Below are 20,961 nucleotides of genomic sequence, written 5' to 3' on the forward strand. Positions count from 1 at the left end.
GTTATTACCTTAGATTGTCGTCCAGGGTCTCCTCATCGGAAGAGAAGGTCCCATTGCTGACACTCCGGGGAGAATGGCTCTTCCTCACTGAGGCCTCCTGGGACAACGAAGTGTCTTTCTTTTTCCTTTTGCCAAACAGCTTCTTAAACGGCTGGAATTTGCCTCCCTTCTTCTTGTCTGTGGATTACAAGACAAATGCACACTGCGGTTTGACAGGGTTGCACCTCTGAGCCTAAGAGCAAATTACAACTGAGCTGCCTCCAGCCAACGGAGCTGGGGCAAAGGGCGGCCATCGGAGTGAATGAGCGACCAAGCCCTGCGCCAGGAATGTGCGGGCCAGTCCCTGGCTGTGCTCGCTCAGGCAGAGACAAGCCAAGGGCACTGAGTCTTCTGCCACCCGAGCTTCCAAGAAACACCTGGGACAATAGGAAGGGGTTCCAAGCTTCATGGTGGCCAGCACAGCACCCCCTTGCACATGCCACACAAAGGTGATGCCTGCTTTCTTTAACAAAGCAGATGGCCTGTGCCCTTCTCCACGGAAAAAACTGAGAAAAACACGTAAGTCAGACAGGTGTTCAAAAAAAAAATATATATATATATATAAAACACCTCCTCTGTTTTAGCCTTTGTTAGACACAGATGATAACTGCTAACTCTTGGCATAAGCTCTGCCCCCAATTCCCTCCATCCCCATATATTTCCAGTTTATTTCTCTCGTGTCCTTTTAAAGTCTACTATGAAGAGCCACAAAGGAGTTGCTATGAACTTCCTTCCACATACTACTGCCTCCAGTCAGGACCCAGGCTCAGTGCCAGCATTTCCTGCAGATGTGTAGGTATTAGGTAATACCTTTGAGTTCTGCTCCTTCAGATACAAATCCTCCACATCACTCCATTCCTACCTCGGAAAACAAAGTGTAAATTACCCTCCACAAGAAGCAGCATCTTTTCAGCTCTTTCCTTTTAAGAAGCTTAAAAGTCATTTATCCAGAGGTCAATCTTTTTTTTTTTAATTATTTAACCCTTACTATGCACCTCTGCTCTAAGAACTTTACAACTATTAACTCAGTTAATCCTCGCAACAACCCGATGAGGGAGCTACTCTTAACATCCCCATTTTACAGATGAGGAACCTGGGGCGCAAGGGAAATAACTTGTCCATGTGACAGGAAACACGTCTTTGAAGCTGGAGTTAGGAGCCCTGAGGGAAAAGGAAAGACGAAAGCTCGCTCTGTGCTTGGAACAATTCTGCACAAAACACACAGGCACGAGCCCCAGCTGAGGATCAGAGCTCCCAACCTCTGCTGGCCAGAGTCTACCGGGAGGTCTGGGTAAACAATTGAGGGTCACGATGTTCCCGGCAGCCACCTCATTTCCTCTGGTGATCTTCAGTTCTGGCCTTACTGAGAGTTCACAGAAAATCTGAAGTGAGGAAGAAGTGTTTTAAACCACTTCACCCTAAGCAGTGGCGTTAAGACAGGAAGCAGACAGGAGAATCACCAATTACAAAAAGACAAGTCTGGGGTCCTCAGTACAGGCGCAAACAGACCTTCAAACCTCAGCGGTCCCTGAAACAACACTGTCTTATATCCCGTTTAAAAGGAAAGGAGCTGGATGATGTATCAGAGGGCTCCGTACACAAGGCATTGTGCTAGGCAGGTAGTCCTCAAAAAAGGGTTAAATTATTTCCACTGCGTATTACTTAAAAGACAAAAAAGTGTGCAATACAACTGAGATCATATCATTTAAAAATGGTAAAGACGAAAAAAGACTGGAGGGTTTGACTTCAGAATGTTTGTATGTTTTTCAGTGGTTATTTATTCAGGAGTGTAGGCCAGATATTTTCACGAAACCTACTTTTGGTTCCCATGAGTATAATCTCCAACAGATAATTTTTAAAAAATTATAATGGGTACTTTTGAAGAGCATCAAAGAACATTATGAAAGTGTTAAAAGAACTGACCTTATATAAAATGAGTCAATTAAAAAATTTAAATTAGAAAAAATTCTATAAGGTGCTACAGGTATCATTACATTATTACACAATTGGTCTTTGGCAGTGACTGATGAAATAAGTGAATCCTCTCTCTACGACTGTCCAAGGCTCAAAATACATAAATGACACCTGATTTCTAGGTCTGGCAGCATCACTGAAAATGGTCAAATAGTAATTTATGCTACACTTCACTTATTTCCAAGGTGAAATGCTTCCTTTTTTCATTTATATCAATTGCCTTTTTCCCACTGCAGAAATGTCTAACCCCAAATTCTCTAATCAGAAATATTTTAAAAGACCATAGCAAAATTCTAACAATATCAGTTAAGACATCATTACCACCAAGTCAGGGTCCACAAACCTAGTTTTTAAGATAAGTCGAGAATTTTAGATTATGTCAGAGTTTACTGATAGGAAAAAAAAAATCACCACTTGCTCTAAAGTCAAGGTAGATTTGGTGGTGTTCAGTTGAGTTGGAACCAAAGGAGTTAACTATAATTAAAGACAAATTAAGTTACAGTTTCTTGAACAGGTTCCTTGTATATTTCACTAATGGGTGACTTGGTCTACATGGTCAGCTGGTCAGCTGAGAAGGCTGATGAGGTCCTTCGTATCAACTCAGGGTCCAAAATGGTGGCAGCCAATATATAAAATATTTGCTACACTGGTATATTGTTGGGGGAGACAGAAAGCAAACAGAACCTGGAAGAAGCTGAATACAAACACAAGGATGGGATAAAGAGAGGATGCCAGGATCTGGAAGCCTTATTCTGGAGAACTTGGTGGGCTTCATGCAAGCACAGAATGGCCTCCTTCAGGCCATCTGTAAAGCTGGTCTGTTTGAGGACGGCTGATGAACCAGGCACTCTTGCACTCTGTGCTGCATGTTATATGGGCAATCACATGGCATGAGTACACATATTATCCTAGAAGATGGGTCAAAGTCCAAACGTCAGCGCACGTCTCAAGGATTACTCAGGAAAGGCTGTTTCAGCAATGCCTTAGCTATTATCGGGCAGGTAAAGGAACATTAAACCTACCTGAACTGAACTCTCTATCCAACAACCCATCCTTCTTACCATGAGAAGAAGTTCTAAGTCTTAAGAACACCAGTCTCTCTTCAGAGGAGTCAGAACACAGAAGCTTAGTGTTTGTCAGATTTCGGATACAAAAAATAATTTCTCCCTCCCCATTTCCAAAATTAATAATACATTTCCTGTCAGAAATATCTTTAAATTTTAAGTAAAATTTAAAAGGCTACTTTTATAATTATTTTATTGTTGACTGTGGCAATTAATTAATTTTCCAGGATTACCTTTATGAAAAGACTCAGTAATCACATTTAGGCCCACCTTATATTCTGACAGCAAACCATGACTAAGCAACATTAATAGGGAATGAAATTTTATAAATCAGAGAAGGCGTTGTACTCTTATTTACTTGATCCCTCAATTTTATTCTCAAAGTTTGGGATAAGATCTCTTGCATCAAAAGAGCAAGTACCTAAACTTTATGAAACATTTCCAACTCAATGCCACAACCACCATTATGAAAACCTGAGCACGTGTCTATAAATATCCATTAAATAAACTACTTTATGATCAACTTATGATTTGGGGGCTGCGTTAACACCCTGTCGCTACAGGATTAACCCGAATAAGTGCATGGTCAGTCATCACTAGCAACTATTTTCTTGACAAATAGCACCACCTGTTATTGTGAGTATTTTTGTACAGATGGGGCCTAAGAGATTAAAGCAATTTTAACAATGTAGTAAAACAGTACTTCACCAATGCTAACATGAAATACTCTAAAATACAACTATCATATAGAAAGAGTATAGTTTAGTATGCTCCAACATTAGAGTATTTAAGATGGCATTTTCAAATTTTACAACACAGACTTACTTTTGTTGAGTGGTTGGGGCAGTGGGGAGAAGGGGGAGGGAAAAGGAAGAAATGTAATTGCTACTAAATTTGCTGGCTGCAACTCTAGTTAGGGGTTAAGTGCGTGGGCCCCAGAAACAAGAGTATTTGGCCCGAATCCTGATCCCATCTCTTACTAGCTATGAAACATCTGTTTACCAGCCTCTCTGGAAATTTACCATCTCAAGCTGAAGGATTGAATTTATAGGTGAAAAGGCACTGGGTGCCACATTTTCTTAATATTTCAGCATTTTTCTATTGTAATTTTTCACATAAAAAAACCTAAATATGCATATACACTGCTTCAGGGATCACAGTAATTTTCATTCTTTAAGCACTGAATTAAATTAATTTATTTTCATCATCCAATAATTGCTTTGGGGAATTTTTTTTCATTTAAAAAAGTACTCATTATCCATTATTTCATGGATATAATTACATACCATTGGATGGCTGCATCATCATAATTGCCAGTTTATACAGAAGATTCTAAAAATTAAAAATCACTGAGCAAGCCAGGCAAATCAGATTCATTTTCCATTTGTCATAAGGATGCAATTCTTACTTTTTCATTTCTAAACCTTAAATAATAAAAGTATACCATTTCTCTGCATTGGATTTATATGGTATGTTTTCAAATGAGAAACAGAATTTCCTATCATAGTTTATTTTAAGCATCATTCAATGTCTTAGTCTGGGGTTTCTCAGAATGTGCTCTATGGGCTGGTACCAGGTTTTTATAAAAGACCAGCACATTTAAGAATCTAGGTAAAATAAAGGTAACATGTTTCTTTACTATGAGACCTTTCACAGTCTTCAATATGCTGATATTATTATGGCTCTCCAAAGGGGCAGAGGATATGCAGTGCTTCCCAAATTTGTCTGGCTGTGGAAACTTGACTTTCTGGACATCTATCATGTTTAGTGTTCCCCTGAACATACTCTGGGAAACACCGTCTTCATTATTTCTTTCAAACATTTTTCAGTTTCTTTAGGTACCATACATTTCATACACACACTCCCTGAAACTCCGGAGTACATCGCCCGGTAAACCCACATGAATTGACTGAAACGTTTTGGTTAACTAAACCTAATGTTTTAGGTCAAGTTCTGATTTCAAACATGCATGCATATAGCATATATTAGGACACAGTACACAGCAATTGTCTGAATCCTAGAATTTTACTACTTAAGGGGAATTTTGCAACGCTTTTCTTAGCATCGGAATACTTTTGAGAAGAAACTTAAGTTACAAAAGACGACTAGATGCGCACTGTGATGCACAAGTACTCAGTGGCTACCCCATTTTTACTGGACCCCATGATCCCGGTATATTTCAAGGAAAACTAAGGAGCTGGCGCCATGTCAGACGGGCTGTGTGCTCCAGTGCCACGCCCTGACAAGAGAGGCCTGAGAGAGATTCCACTTCCAGAGAGGAGGGACAGGGTGTTGCGGCAGCCTGTCAAGTTACATGGGGGAAGAAGAAGCAATTTTCTCCTTTTCTGGGGAGGCATGGAGGGAGAAAGATATTTGCTGCTGTGCCGATTCAGAAAATGAAGAGACAGGATCGATCATACTCTTTTAGAAGAGGATGGGGGTCCCTGGAACAAACGGAGAGAGGCCCTGTTGGGGTAGAGACTGTGGCTTTCACAAGTCAGGGGTCACAGGCAGAGAACGTGGTAGCCAGACCATATCAGGGAGGAGCAGGTCCTGGACACTGGGTGGAAGGGCTATGACACATGTTGCAGACCTCTAAGGCAGGCCCAAAGCTCAGATTTACTTTGTTTCCTCAGTGAGAAATACCATTTTCTTCCTTTTCAGTGTGAAGAAATTCTATTCGTTCTTCAAGATGTATGTCCTTGAAGCTTTTCCCAAAACCCCAAGCCCACTAATAATTAATCACACCCTCCTCTGGCTCCTGTGTGCTTTGTCATACTTCTACTGTGCCACATCTCATGTTTTGGGCTGAATTGTGCACCCCCCATTCATATGTTAAAGTCCTAACCCCCGAGGACCTCAGAATGTGACTGTATCTGCAGACAGGGTCTTTAAAGAAGTAATTAAGGTTAAATGAGGTCACTAGGGTGGGCCATAATCCAATATGACCACTGCCCTTATAAGAGGAGGAGATTAGGACACAGACAGACACACAGAGGAAGAACCATGTGAAGACATAGGGAGAAGACAGCATCTACAAGCCAAGGAAAGGGGCCTCAGATGACACCTTGACTTTGGACTTCTAGCCTCCATAATTGTGAGAAAATAAATTGTGTTGTTGAAGCCCCCAGTCTGTGATACTTTGTTATGCAGCCCTGGTGAACTAATACACCCCATTGTAGTTGTGAGATATTACAGAGATCACTTTGGATCTGCTGTTTTGTGAGTGTGCCTTCGCACCTTTCCACTTGTTCTTTCACCTGGAACGCCTTTCTCCCTTTGCCTACAGAACTCCTAACCATCCGCCCAAATACACTCCAGGTGCCAGATTCCCTGGAAGGCCATCCGTGAACACTCTGGCAGGAAAGAATGACTCCCTCCTCTGTTCTCTGTGCACGTACAGACATCTGTTACAATGCTGCAAAGTGTGCCATTGCTCCTGGACCGAAGTTCCCCGGGTACAAGGACTGTGCCTTATTTATTCCGCATCTATAGCACCAAGGCAGACACTCAACAACGCTGCTGGACCCTATGCCCTTAGGGGCGGATGCATTTTAGAAGTCAGAATTTTTCAGATTGCATAAAGGTATATTTAGACCCCAGTAGGATCTATGACAGCACTTTAAAATCAAATGCAATATTTCTGGAAAACATCTATATTCACCTTAAGTTTTGCTAACAAATGAATGTGCACCAAATTTACAAAGAACTTTTGAGATTTGGGGAGTACAGATAAAGGATGGCGATCTCTTCATGCAGTTCAGTCGGTCCTGCAATCACATTTGTTTTGAAAATGCAGATTTGTTCCATTGTGATTAATCTATGCTATCTCATCCAGGAGAAACACAAGGTGAACGCAGAATACTGCACCCAGCCGAACTGAGGTGTGCAGGAATACACAAAGACACACACACGTACACCTCAAATATCTACCAGTTACCCCAGACTGCCACCTGTGTGATGAGATATGCCCACACACACGTGGCGGTACAACTTTCGGTCCACTTTCGGATAAGCTCCCTTCCACTACCTCATAATAACACACAAACGGCAGCCCTTCCAATGCTCCAGTCCGTAAGCAAACTTCAGGTCTTTTTGAACGTAAAGTACCATATCAATTGTAGTGTTTATGTATTTACGTATCTCATTACTATTTAACACGTGTAAAACTGCTACATTTTTAAAATTAGGTTCCTGTCCTTTTAAAATATGTCACTGATGAATTTTTCTGTGTTGTGCTATGATCTCATTTTTCCCATTAGCCCTTGAGTCTCATTTTGTGATTTCGCAGAGTGCATTGATTTTTAGTAATGTATATGTCCATTATAGCAGAATTGACTGTAAATACCTAAACAGAATCTACTGGAATATGTTTGTATTTACCTAGTTCTAGGCAAGGACCTATCAATTCAAATGACAATTAGTTGGCTATTTCTTGGGCCCCCTACTTCTCCAAATCACATCAACTTTTAACTTTGCTAGTTTTCCTGTTAGCCTGTCTCAGAACCTCCTTTTTTGTTTCCATGTTTCACAACAATTCACAAGAGAAACCAAATAATATTTAGGAAGAGTAACAGAGGCAGATATGATTTTTAATGTGAAGCCTCAGTGTTTCGCCACATTTCTCCCACACACTACATCTGTGGGTGGTGGTTCTGTCACTGCCAATTTCTGCCACTTGAGTTTCAGAGGATGCTGTGAATCCATGGCTGACTTTGAGTGGAAAATATTGGCGGGGGGTTGCCTGCTACTTTGTCCTGCATATTTAGCACATTAGCAAACCACATCAACAAAGAATACCTCTATACAAGGGCTGAACATATTAAATTCATTTCAATTCAACACATATGATTGAATATCCAACACCTGCAGGATTGGTGCAGGGCCTGGCTGGCAGCACTGATGGGTAAAACAAAAGCTTTAGGGGCATCTGAGGCTGTGTTGATCAGGCTTTAATCAGAGAAACCGAAGCAACAGGAGATGTGTGTATGTGTGCGTGTTTGTGTATATAAGATATATCAAGAGATTTGCTGCAAGGAATTGCTTTACGCCAGGTGGGCGCTGGTGAAGCAAGTCTGAAATCCATAGGGCAAGTCCTCAGGAAGGGCAGGCTGGAATTCATGGGCACAGATTGGAGCTGCTGTTCACAGGTGGAATTTCTTCTTGCAGGGAAGCCTCAGCCCTGTTTTTAAGGTCTTTCAATTTATTGAATCAGGCCCACCCAGATTATCTTGAATCATCCCCCTTACTTAAAGTCAACTGAGGATGGACTTTAATTGTATCTACAAAGTACCTTCACAGAAAGGGCTCAACTAAATAATATTTATGTTTGATTAAATAACTGAGGACTGTAGCCTAGAAAAGCTGACACAGCACAATGATCATCACACTCTACCCCTTGTCAACTTGGCCCCCACATGCATCTCCTTTACCAAACTCAATCTCCAAATATGGTAAATAACAAAATCATACTTCTACTATCATGATACCAATATCCCATGGACATCTGAAAACACACTAACCCATTCCCCAGAAGAGGATGCAAAGTCTTCAGGAATGTTCACACTTCTCCTGTAACTTATACACTGAGAAATAAAGTTGTTATTAACACATCATATGTTAGATGATAAAGAGATAAGACAGGGAAGAAAAAAAATTTGATTAATATATATGCAAACATATTCATAACAAAATAAGGAAGAAATATCCATAACTGTTACAGTTCTTGTTTCTGCAACTGGCCACGTGGTCGTAGCCAGTCTTTATAACTATCTTCTTCCACTACCCATTCCGCATTCCTTTGCCCTCAGCAAGGACCTCAGCTGGTTGTGGTTCTTTGCGTGGTGAGGTGCACGAACCTGCATTCCTGAAGAACCTGGGCCATCAGCTGTCCTGATTTGGGTTGTTGTAGCTTTTGATTACTCCACAGGACATGGGAGTACTAGGAGATGCCCTAAGGGATCTCCTGTATTCCAGACATACTCTTCCTTACCTCCATTGTGTGGTACCAACCCAAGTTTCCCTTGGAAGTCAGGATCAATCACTCTGGTCAGCACAGTGACTCCCTTCTTTGCCTGCTGATTGACAGGCATGAGGAGCCCAAAGGGGCTGGGTGACAGTCTCAACTACCAGTTCAATGGAATCACTGTTGTATCTCCTGGTGGAAGCATTCGTCCCATTGGAACTAAGAACTCTAGACAAGTAAAACCTAAAATCAAGGGAATGGGAAGCAAAAATTTTCCTAGGGGGTCACTAGTGATAATAGTGAATAGAGCTACTCCCATTGATCCTGAACCCAAGGAGCCTGGCTATGGGAGAAACAACACCAATACTGCATCCCAGAGAACATAGTCCCAGCCCTACAAAATACCGTCATCTAGCCAGCACTGAAACTGAGTCTTCTAAAGGCCATTGCACCACTCTATCAAACCAGCTGCTTCAGGATGGTGGGAACACAGCAAGACCAGTGAATTCCATGAGCATGAACCTACCAAGTTCTTTGATCAGAAGTGATGTCTGTGTGAAATACAATTATAGTGGATAACGTATTCCATAAGTCCACAGATGATAGTTTTGGCAGAAGAACTGTTTGCAGTAAAGGAAAACCTGTGTCCAGAGTAAGGGTATGTTCTAGTAAGAACAAAGCACTGCTCCTTTCATGATGGACATGGTCCAATGTAATGAATCTATACCAGGTAGGTAGCTGATCACCCTGGGAAGTGGTGCCATATGGGGAACTCAGTGTTGGTCTCTGTTGGTCTGGGTGAGTGGAAGTCAATGTTGCTGAGCTCATGCATAACTTCCATCCCTGTCACTGGGCCAATGGGCCATTTTGTTCATAGGCCTATTGACAAATGGCTGGGGAAGAGGTTGACAGGTATCCACAGAATGGGTCACCCTACGCATTTGATTATTAAAATCCTCCCAAGGTCATCCTTTGGTGAACATTCACATGTGACACAAATATCTTGAAATCCTTTGCCCATTCAGAGAGGTCTATCCACATACCTCTTCCCCAGACCTCTTTGTCACCAATTTTTCCAATCATATTCCTTCAAGTCCCTGACCAGCCAGCCAACCATTAGCCACTACTATGAATTGTTATAGACTTCTACCTCCAACCATTTCTCCAAAATGAACAATCAGATGTACTGATTGAAGTTCTGCCCATTGAGAGGATTTCCCTTCACCACTGTCCTTCAGGCCTGTCCCAGAATGGGCCTAAAGCTTTCAAGTGGTGCCTGAATATCGTGCAAAACCATCCACAAACTAGGCCTGGGTTTTCTCTTCGTTAGCCAACTAGTCATAGGGAACTCCCCATGAGGTCACAGGGGCAGGCTGGGAGAGAGAAGGGAATGTAGCAGGACTGGGGACTACGATATTTGGGCTACTACTTCATGTAACTTACTTGTGCCTTCAGGGCCTGCTGGAACCTGATCTCATATGTACAACTTCCTTTTGATAATGCAGTACTGCTGTGCACGCCCAGCTTTATGGCTTGGTGGGTGAGACAACACCCAGTTTACGATGGGCAGCTCAGGTCACATGGTAACTTGGTGCCCATAGTTAACACCCATTAGTGAGCCAAAAGCTGTTTCTCAAAAGATGAGTAGTTATCTGCAGAGGATGGCAGGATTTTGCTCCCAAATCCTCAGGGTGTCTGCTATGATTCATCTACAGGGGCCTGCCAAAGCCTCCACAGTACCCCTCTCTGTCAGTGACACTTCAAGTACCACTGGATCTGCTAGACCATATGGCCCAAATGAGCATGGCAGTTTGCATGGCAGCCTGGACCTGCTGCAGGACCTTCTCTTGTTCTGGGCACTACTCAAAATGAGGGCCTTTCAAGTTACTCAGAAAATGAGCCAGAGTAGCACAGCCAAATGAAGAATACGCTGCCTCCAAAATCCAAAAAGGCCCACGAGCTGTTGTGCCTCTTTCTGGTGGTAGGAGGGGCCAGATGCAAGAACTTATCCTTCACCTTAGAAGGGGCATCACAGTGTGCCCCAGACCACTAGACCCCTAGAAATTTTACTAATATGACAGGCCCCTGAATTTCAGTGGGATTTATTTCCCATCCTCCAGCATAAAAACGTCTTACCAATATGTCTAGAATAATTGCTACCTCCTGCTCGCCAGCTCCAATTGTCATGTCTGCGAGTTTATAGCCTCTGTGATATTATTTTGTCTCACTGATTTCTTTTAAAAATCAGCTTATTTTTAAAAGCTTCAGTGTTTCAGTTTGGTACTCTTTTAGTCTTGAACTGTTAACAGTTTCAAAGTTTGTGCGTCTTTACACTGAATTCACTAAATTCATTAAATTGAGAGCTAGATGGTACTGACACACCAGAAATGAGCCCTGAAGAACCTACTGTTTATTGGGGATTGTTGAGCAGAGGACATTGAGCAAATTGTGTGGCTATCACTGGTTTAACTGTAAAGGAGCTAAGCATTTAGATGGAAATCATGAGAAAAATTATAGAAATTATTGATAATACAGAGACTCAATAAAAGTTAGTTAAATAGTTACTTAGTTACAGCTTTCAGAATGATTTGATTGACTAATGATTTTTTTTTAACCTAGGGGCAGGTGCAATCTTAGCTCCTGCTAGATGAGTTTAGGGTCAAATTCTCGAACTGTGCCTAAGGGTGTAAAAGTTGTTAGAGATGAAGGGCAGAAGTCTCTAGTTCTACTTATGTGAGCATCAGTTCTTGACAAATTTAACAGGAATTCTCGATGGCACCAGTAGGAAGTGGACCCAGATCAAAGTGACACTAATGTGTCTTGGACTCATTAGGCAAAGTGCTTGATGCTTATTGAGTAGATGACCTATGAAATACAGACCCAAGAAGCAGAACGAATCCATTAGTGTTCAGAGGATCTAGGAAATGAATAAGAACTCAGCTAGTCCTCTGTGCCTACCTATGGGTAGAGCTACACTGGTATCATTTCTGAGAACAGAAAAAAATGTTTTATAAGATTTTCAAATGAAATTGTATAGTCTGTGTCAGTCTTCTAGATGGCGTCAGACAGTCCTGTCAGGCTAGTCTTCCTTGATCTGAACCCCATTCTCCTGCATTAAGTGTATTTCTTTTGGCTCCTTATTCTGTTCCCGTTGGAGAGCACCATGCAGGGATGCAGCAGTCCTTTGAGAATCACGGTCCCCTCACCAGGTTTCTCATTCCCAGACTGAATCTTGGACAATAGCTCAGACAGGTAATAGATTCAATCTGGCACTGTCCTATTCTGGGGAAACAAAAAGACATAACTGCTACCTTTTTTGTAGAACCTGTCCATTAATCCAGGCACCAGATACGAGTGGAATAAATGACAGTCCAATTCTGAGATTCTAAAGGTCAATGATTTGAATTTCCACCTGTGTCTTGAATGTGTTACCTCTGTAACTAGTGACTAGTTACAGTTACTAGTGTGACTAGTAACCACTCGGTTGATTTGAGGTGGGAAAGGAGAAAAAAAAGCAAAGCTGTCCTTTGTCCTTTTTGGTTGGGAATTACTTTTGTGAGGTAATCTAGGTTCTGTGGTGGCAAGTGCCTTAGAAGTGCAAATGTTTGCCACACAATTCACTGTCCAAAGTCTTCAAGGAGAGTCACAGAGCTCCACAAGTAACACCAGGAAACCTCACAAAGGTCACTCCTGAACCACAAATAGGATGGCTCGAATTTTGTTACCTAAATGCAGCCCCTCTGGGCAAATATTGCTGCTTTTTTGTTTGTTTTAGTACCACTGAGTCCAACATTGGCTAAAATTATGACATTTTGTTCACTATTTCTTAACAACAAGGAGAAATGCTTTTCATTTCAAGAGATCATGTAAATGTGGAGAAGCAAGCCCCGGAGTTTAGAAGATCTGGGTTTATTTAGTCACCTCTGCCATTTTCTGGCTTCTTGGGACCTCAGTTTCCACATCTGTAAAATGAGGCAACTAAACTACATACTATCCAATATCCTTCCTTGTTCTAAAATTCTATGAACTATTTCTTTCCTTTTTTTTTAAAGATTGGCACCCGAGCTAACATCGGTTGCCAATCTTCTTTTTTTTTTCCCTTCTTCTCCCCAAAGCGCTCCCAGCATATAGTTGTATATTCTAGTTGTAGGTCCTGCTGGTTGTGCTATGTGGGATGCCACCTCAGCATGGCTTGATGAATGATGCCACGTCCATGCCCAGGATCCAAAGCGGCGGAACTCTGGGCTGCAGAAGCGGAGTGCGTGAACTTAACCACTCAGCCCTGGGGCCAGCCCCATCTATGAACTATTTCTTTAAAAAGCTAGGCAAGTTTAGAACATATCTTGGTTCGTAAAACTTATAACTCTTTTCATAAACTATCTATTAATTATATTCATTATGTTTTCTCCACTCCTGGTTTGTCTTCAAATTATGCTGGTTTTGTTACCATTGTGCTTATTTAGCAAAATTAAGGACCGTCAGGGCTTGTGAGAGGCAATAATACAGTCTGCCAGTTGGTAAAAGACAGCCAAGTCATTCCATCTCTTTGTGTCAGGATCCAGGTCCCTTTCGCAGGAATGACAATGCTGATGGAGAAGGAATAGTGTCACAGTCCTACAATCTGAATCCCTAACCCCCATCATCTCACTGCCATCCTGGGGTCTGACTCAGTGAGGTTTTCTGAGAAAAGTCACTAATGTGTGAGCCTCAAATCTGGCCAAAACATGTGAACCCCTGTTTTCAGACACACTTCTAAGATATCAGGGATGACATTAGCCACTCAGGGTTCTTTTTAAGTCCTTAGAAGCAAAGTCAGATGGGCCCCAGAAAAATTTAGACTTACGGGCCAATGATACCAATGGAGGCAGCTTTAGTCGCTGATGAATTCTGCCCCCGTATATTCAGATTTTGCTAGCCCTGCATTTGCCTGTCTGCTTTTCTTGGTGTCTTGTATATTCAGGAATGTATGCCCTACCTGGACTCTTACTCCACCTAATAATTCTACAACTTCATATCCTGTCTACTAAACTCAGCCCATCTATGGAGAAGCAGCATTATTCTGTCTAGCAGCGGTCAGCACTACCTCTGCAAGAGGCCTGTTTCCATCGTGTTAAGTGCAAACCTGGCAATATGACTGATCAACAAATATTTACTGCAGTTCTACTGTGTACAGAGCACTGAGCTAGCACTGGTGTATCACAGGAGTTCTTGAGTTCCTGATGCCAGGTAATACTCAAAATTTAGGAGGAGAGTAAGCAGTTTTTCAAAATGCACAAAGTTTTCAAGATTCTGGCCTCCTATGAGAAAAAGCTGGAGTCTTGTTAGGGGGGAAAAATACCCTGGTAGCAGATCACGGGGCTCTCTCCACCTGAGGGTCCAAAGGGTTTAGCGGTAGAGGCGATGGTCATGATGGCGGTCTGTGTGTGTATTGGAGGTGAGCTGGAAAGAGGATGCAAAGTCCTCCCTCATGGGCAGGTGAAGCCCAGTGAAGTTTGGACTAAGAGAAATTCTAAGGCCAGTGTCCTTCAAACAGTGGATGACAGCCCATTTACTGGACCCTGCAATCAACTTAGTCGGTCATAACCTAAATAAAGTCGGTCATAAAACTAGATAAGAAAAAAAGAGAAGAGAACAGAGTGGAATACAAAATAGGGTGAGTACTACTTCATGAAACTCTTATTTCTATGTGTGTTTATATACACAACTTTATACGCACATATGTTCTGATATAAAACATATTTCTTGCTCTAGATCAAGTAAAAAAAAGTTGGCAAATGCTAATCAAGGAAAGTTATCACCCTTCCCAGTAAGTTAGGCATTTCAATGTAAGAGTCAGCAACTATTTATCGACATAAGCCATTGTGTATGTGGCAGTCACTTTGGCTAAATGAAGATGAGAAAGCATCACACACAACAACAAGCTGAGAGCTGCCAAAGGGATTAAATGAGCTCCCTGACACAGCCAACAACAGAGCTGATGTTCACGCTGCTGAAATCTCTACTTTGGTTTTGATCATTTTGATTCTCAAGTACTGAAACTCCATCTCAGAGTTGGACAAAATCTTCCCCTTCTTAAAGAAGGAAGAAGGCTTTATTAAACTTGAGACTTTGTGGCTGCTGAGCTTGGTTTTGGAGCATAACTTAGAAACTCAGAATTTGGGACATAACTTTACAAAAGTATTATGCTTTACCTTTTGTATATCCTTTACCTTCAATATCAAATTCTTTCAAAATAAAATTTCATGCAGAAAATCAAATCTACATGCAGATTCATTTCTGCTGAATCGCGTCACTTGCTACTTTTCAAGTGCCTCTCACATAACAAGTTCGAGGAGTTGAGAGTGATGGTTAGGTCACTACTTGCTTTGTGCAACAGGCTAGTGAAGTTAAGTGAGCTGAACAAGGTCAGATGCCAGCTGAGTGAAGAAACCAGGTCTCTGAACTCTGAGCCTGATCTCCAGCTATCTAGCCAGGCAGGAGACAGATCTCAAGACAGACCGTTGAGGAATTCCTCTCCATCAGTTTTTCAGGGATTCCTTTCCTAGACCAATATCCAAATACTGATGAAGCACCAGGTTATCAGGCAGAAGGCTGAGAGATCATTCTGGAACCGTTAAATGGAAGGACTGTATTATGCTCCTTCACAACTCATGTGGGAAATTTTAGAACTAGTTCCTAACCCCCAGAACTGCACAGGATGAAGATATGAATGGAGATAAGGAATCTTTAGATACATCCATTAATGGTAAATTGCCAATGGTTATGGAGGGCAATTAAAGATATTTCAAAATATGTTTGTAATTAAGTGAAGTTGACAGCAAAGGGGGCAAATGCTGTTTTCTTCCATAAACAATAATACTTGTAAACTTTACTAGACTTTGGCTATGTGCCAGGCTGAGTTTCACATATAATATTTCATAACCACTCTGTAGGTTATTACTTTCCACATTTACAGATGAAGAAACTGAGGCTCAGAGAGGTGAAATGATTCACCCAGTGTTACATGGCTAGTAAGTGGCAATGCTGAGATTCAAACCAACTGTGTCTAATTGCAAATACTATGCTTTTTGTATGTGTGTGAGGAAGACTGGCCCTGAGCTAACATCTGTGCCAGTCTTCCTCTATTTTATGTGGAACGTCACCACAGCATGGCCTGATGAGCAGTGTGTAGATCCACGCCCAGGATGCAAACCCACGAACCCCGGGCCACTGAAGTGGAGTGTGTGAACTTAACCACTACGCCAGCAGGCTGGCCCCCCCAAATACCATGCTTTTAATCACTTTCCCTCATTCTGAAAGTGTGTCCTGGTGACACTATTTGAACTGAGAGCTCACTCTATGCAAGGCACATGAGCTCTAGAGTCACTTGGTTTGAGTCAATTCACTCACTTACTAGCTATGAGACTTTTGGTAAATTCCATAATCTCTCAAGTTTCTGTTCTCTTGTCTGTAAAATAGGGATAATAATAACACACAGCTTATTGACTTGTAAGGATTAAATTAAGTACTACATATAAAGCATTTAGCAGAATGTTCAGCATATAGTAAGTATGCCAAAAAAAAAAAGTTACTGTAGTGCTAGTTAGCATTAAGAAATTCACTGAATTAACGAACAGGTATGTCTTGACCAATATTTAGTATTTCCTAATTATTACAAAAAAGAGAAGAGAGGGAGTGACGTCAGCATCATGGCAGAGTGAACTTGCCTGGGACTCTCTCCCCTCCAACATACAACAAAAAGGGGTAACCATATTCCAACAGAAGATATCCTAACAACACAAAACCCTCAGAGAGCGCAGCCACATGGTGGAGGGTGCAGAGGCTGGAGCCCCCCTCGGAGGAGCTGGAATGGGGTAAGAGAGAGCATCACTCCTTCCCCTACAGACTGCTGCAGAAGGATCCGTGAGGGAAGGAGTAGGGGAGGGGTCACGCATCCAGGGGTTCACCCAGGACTACCTAGCACCCTTGCAGCCTAGAGGGAAGCCCTCGAATGGAGCGAAAGCTTTCACGCAGGGTGACCTCATTAAGCCAAGACTCCAGGAGACCAGATAGGGAGAGCTGATCAGGAAACCGGGGACTGCGCACAGGAGAAAGCACCCCTCTCCTGACCCACACTGTACCATCTCTGCTGAAGGTGGAGGGCTGAGAATACAAGGCTCTCAACCCCCACCCACTGGCAATAGGCTGTAACTGCAACCAAATAATATCAGAATGATAATCAGAATGAGAAAGAGCTGACCTTCCAACATCAGACACTACAACAAATCTCCAGACCAGAGAAAAAACAACAAACACCCAGAACTCAGTCCTGAGGACTAAGCTAAACGACAAGGAATTAAAAATAGCTATCATCAAAAAACTGAACGAGGTAAAAGAGAATACAGAGAAACAATTCAACAAGTTCAGGAGCTACTTCACAAAAGAGATTGCAACTATAAAGAAGAATCAATCAGAAATATTAGAGATGAAAGACACACTGGAAGAGATAAAATAAAATATGGATTCCCTGAATGCTCGAGTGGACATCATAGAGGAACATATCAGCATAAGCAAAGATAGACATGTTGAAATGCTCCAGGCAGAGGAGGAGCGAGAACTAAGACTAAAAAGAAATGAAGAAAATCTCCGAGAAATATCCGACTAAATGAGGAAATGCAACATAAGAATTATAGATATTCAAGAAGGTGAAGAGAAGGAGAATGGAGCAGAAAGCATGTTCAAGGAAATAATAGCAGAGAACTTCCCAAATCTAGGGAAAGAGAGGGAACTTTGTGTGGAAGAAGCTTCCAGATCTCCTAGATTTGTCAATGTAAAAAAACCTACTGCAAGGCATATAGTAGTAAAACTGGCAAAAATGAATTACAAAGAAAGAATACTCAGGGCAGCAAGGCAGAAGAAAATAACCTAGAAAGGAACCCCTATCAGACTTTCAGCAGATTTCTCTGCAGAAACCTTACAAGCTAGGAGAGAATGGACTGACATATCCAAAAGTTTAACAGACAAGAATCTTCAGCCAAGAATACTCTATCCAGCAAAAATATCCTTCAGATATGAGGGAGAAATTAAATCTTTCCCAGACAAACAAAAGCTAAAGGACTTCCTAGCCATGAGACACACCTACAAGAAATCCTCAAGAAGGCCCTCATACCTGAATAAAGAAAAAAAGGGAGAAAGGGATCACCAAACACAGAGTAAAGAGATAAATAGTTAGAATCAGAATAGGACAGCAAATATTCAACTATAGCATTAGGCTAAAGGGAAGGAAAACACCAAAAACAAAGACAATCTTGTCACTTTAACCACAAACTCACAACACAAGATGGAATAAGACATGAGAAAAATAACTTAGAAGGGGCAGAGGGAAGAGACTGAATCGGTTTAGACTAAGGAAATAAGAGGCTATCAGAAAATGGACTATCTTATACATGAGATTCTGAATACACCACATCAACAAATTGAGGAATAAAAACCACATGATCATCTCAATAGATGCAGAGAAAGCATTTGACAAGATCCAACAGCCATTTATGATAAAAACTCTGAACAAAATGGGGATAGAAGGGAACTACCTCAACATAATAAAGGCCACATATGACAAACCCACAGCCAACATCATACTCAATGGGCAAAAACTGAGCATCATGTCCCTGAGAACAGGAATAAGGATGCCCACTCTCACTGCTCTTATTCAACATAGTACTGGAGGTGTTGGCCAGAGCAATTAGGCAAGAGAAAGGAATAAAAGGCATCCAACTAGGGAGTGAAGAAGTGAAACTCTTGCTATTTGCAGATGACATGATCTTATATATAGAAAATCCCAAAAGATCCATCAGAAAACTAATAGAAATAATTAACAACTAAAGTTGCAAGGTACAGAATCAACTTATAAAAATCAGTTGCTTTTCAATACTCCAATAATGAACTTAGAGAAAGAGAACTCAAGAATACAATTCCATTTGCAATCACAACTAAAAGAATAAAGTACCTAGGAGTAAATTTAACCAAGGAGGTGAAATGAAATGAAATACAATGAAAACTATAAGACCTTACTGAGAGAAACTGATATTGACATAAACAGATGGAAAGAGATTCCTTGCTCATGGATTGGAAGAATAAACATAGTTAAAATGTCCATACTACCCAAAGCAACCCACAGATTCAATGCAGATTCCACAGAATCCCAACGACATTCTTCAAGGAAATAGAGCAAAGAACACTAAAATTCATGTGGGGCAAAGACCCAGAATGCTAAGGCAATCCTGAGAAAAAAGAACAAAGCTGCAGGTATCACAATCCCTGACTTCAAAATGTACTACAAAGCCATAGTGATCAAAATGGCATGGTACTGATATAAAAATAGGCACACAGATCAATGGAACAGAACTGAAAGCCCAGAAATAAAACCACACATCTACGGACAGCTAATCTTTGACAAAGGTGCCAAGAACATACAGTGGAGAAAAGATAGTCTCTTCAATAAATGGTGTTGGGAAAACTGGACAGCCATGTGCAAAAGAATGAAGGTAGACCACCATCTCATGCCATACACAAAAATAAACTTAAAATGGATCAAAGGCTTGAAGATACGTCCTGAAACTGTAAAACACCTGGAAGATAATATCAGTAGTACATCCTTTGACATCGAACTAAAAAGGATCTTTTCAAATACCATGTCCTCTCAGACAAGAGAAACAAAAGAAAAAATAAACAAGTGGGAATTCATCAGACTAAAGAGCTTCTGAAAGGCAAAAGAAACGAGAATCAAAACAAAGAGATAACCCATCAATTAGGAGAAAATATTTGCAAATCATATATCTGACAAGGGGTTAATCTCCATAATATATAAGGAACTCAGACAACTGAACAATAAAAAAACAAACAACCCAATCAAAAAATGGGCAGAGGAGATGAACAGAAATTTTTCCAAAGAAGGTATACAGATGGCCAATAACAGATGAAAAGATGTTCAACATCACTAATCATCAGAGAAATGCAAATCAAAACTACACTAAAATACCACCTGACACCTGCTAAAATGGCTATAATCACTAAGGCTAAAAATAACAAATGTTGGAGAGGGTGTGGAGAGAAGGGAAACCCTCATACACTGCTGGTGGGAATGCAAACTGGTACAGCCACTATGGAAAACAGTATGGAGAGTACTCAAAAAACTAAAAATAGAACTACCATATGACCCAGCTATCCCACTATTGGGTATCTACCCAAACAGTTTGAAATCAACAATCCAAAGTAACATATGTACCCCTATGTTCACTGCAGCACTATTCACAATAGCCAAGACATGGAAGCAACACAAATGCCCATCGACTGAGGATTGAATAAAGACAATGGGGTATATATATACAATGGAATACTACTCAGCCAGAAAAAAAGACACATTCATCCCATTTGCAACAACATGGAAGGACCTAGAGGGAATTATGCTAAGCAAAATAAGCCAGTCTGAGAAAGACAAACACCAGATGATTTCACTCATATGTGGAATGTAAACAAGTACATGGACAGTTCAGTGGTTACCAGGGGAAGGGGGGTGGGGAGTGGGCACAGGGGGTGAAGGGGACCACTTATGTGGTGACAGGCAAGAAATAACGTACAACTGAAATCTCACATTGATGTAAACTATTATGAACTCAATAAAGAAATAATTGATATTAAAAAAACAAAGAAAAGAAAAAGATGACGAAGAGAAGAAGAGTGGAAAATATGAAAGCAAAGTGGGAGAAAAGAGAGAATGAAGAGGAAAAAAATGTTGGAAAGTACATAATGAGAAAGAAAGCTAAAGAGCTTCAGATATCTTTCACAGTAATTCAGATTTACTCAGAAGATGTAAATAAGGTTGCTTTATGCTATTTCACCCCAATCTCAGAACATATTAAATCTCACTGGCATGTGGTAGTA

The 20,961-nt window shown here is 41.2% G+C and overlaps 1 protein-coding gene across 8 annotated transcripts in view; it reads right to left on the reverse strand.

The window, feature by feature from the left end:
- The window catches only part of CRACD (capping protein inhibiting regulator of actin dynamics), a 286,413-nt gene that overhangs the window by 74,894 nt on the left and 190,558 nt on the right, over nucleotides 1-20,961 (reverse strand). For all 8 annotated transcript variants that reach the window (XM_070505796.1, XM_070505795.1, XM_070505793.1 and 5 more), the window contains one exon: nucleotides 9-177. The gene's annotated coding sequence lies outside the window, so the exon portion shown is untranslated. The remainder of the gene's footprint in view (nucleotides 1-8; nucleotides 178-20,961) is intronic.

Source organism: Equus asinus, chromosome 3 (assembly GCF_041296235.1).
Source record: "Equus asinus isolate D_3611 breed Donkey chromosome 3, EquAss-T2T_v2, whole genome shotgun sequence".
Taxonomy (NCBI): Eukaryota; Metazoa; Chordata; class Mammalia; order Perissodactyla; family Equidae; genus Equus; species Equus asinus.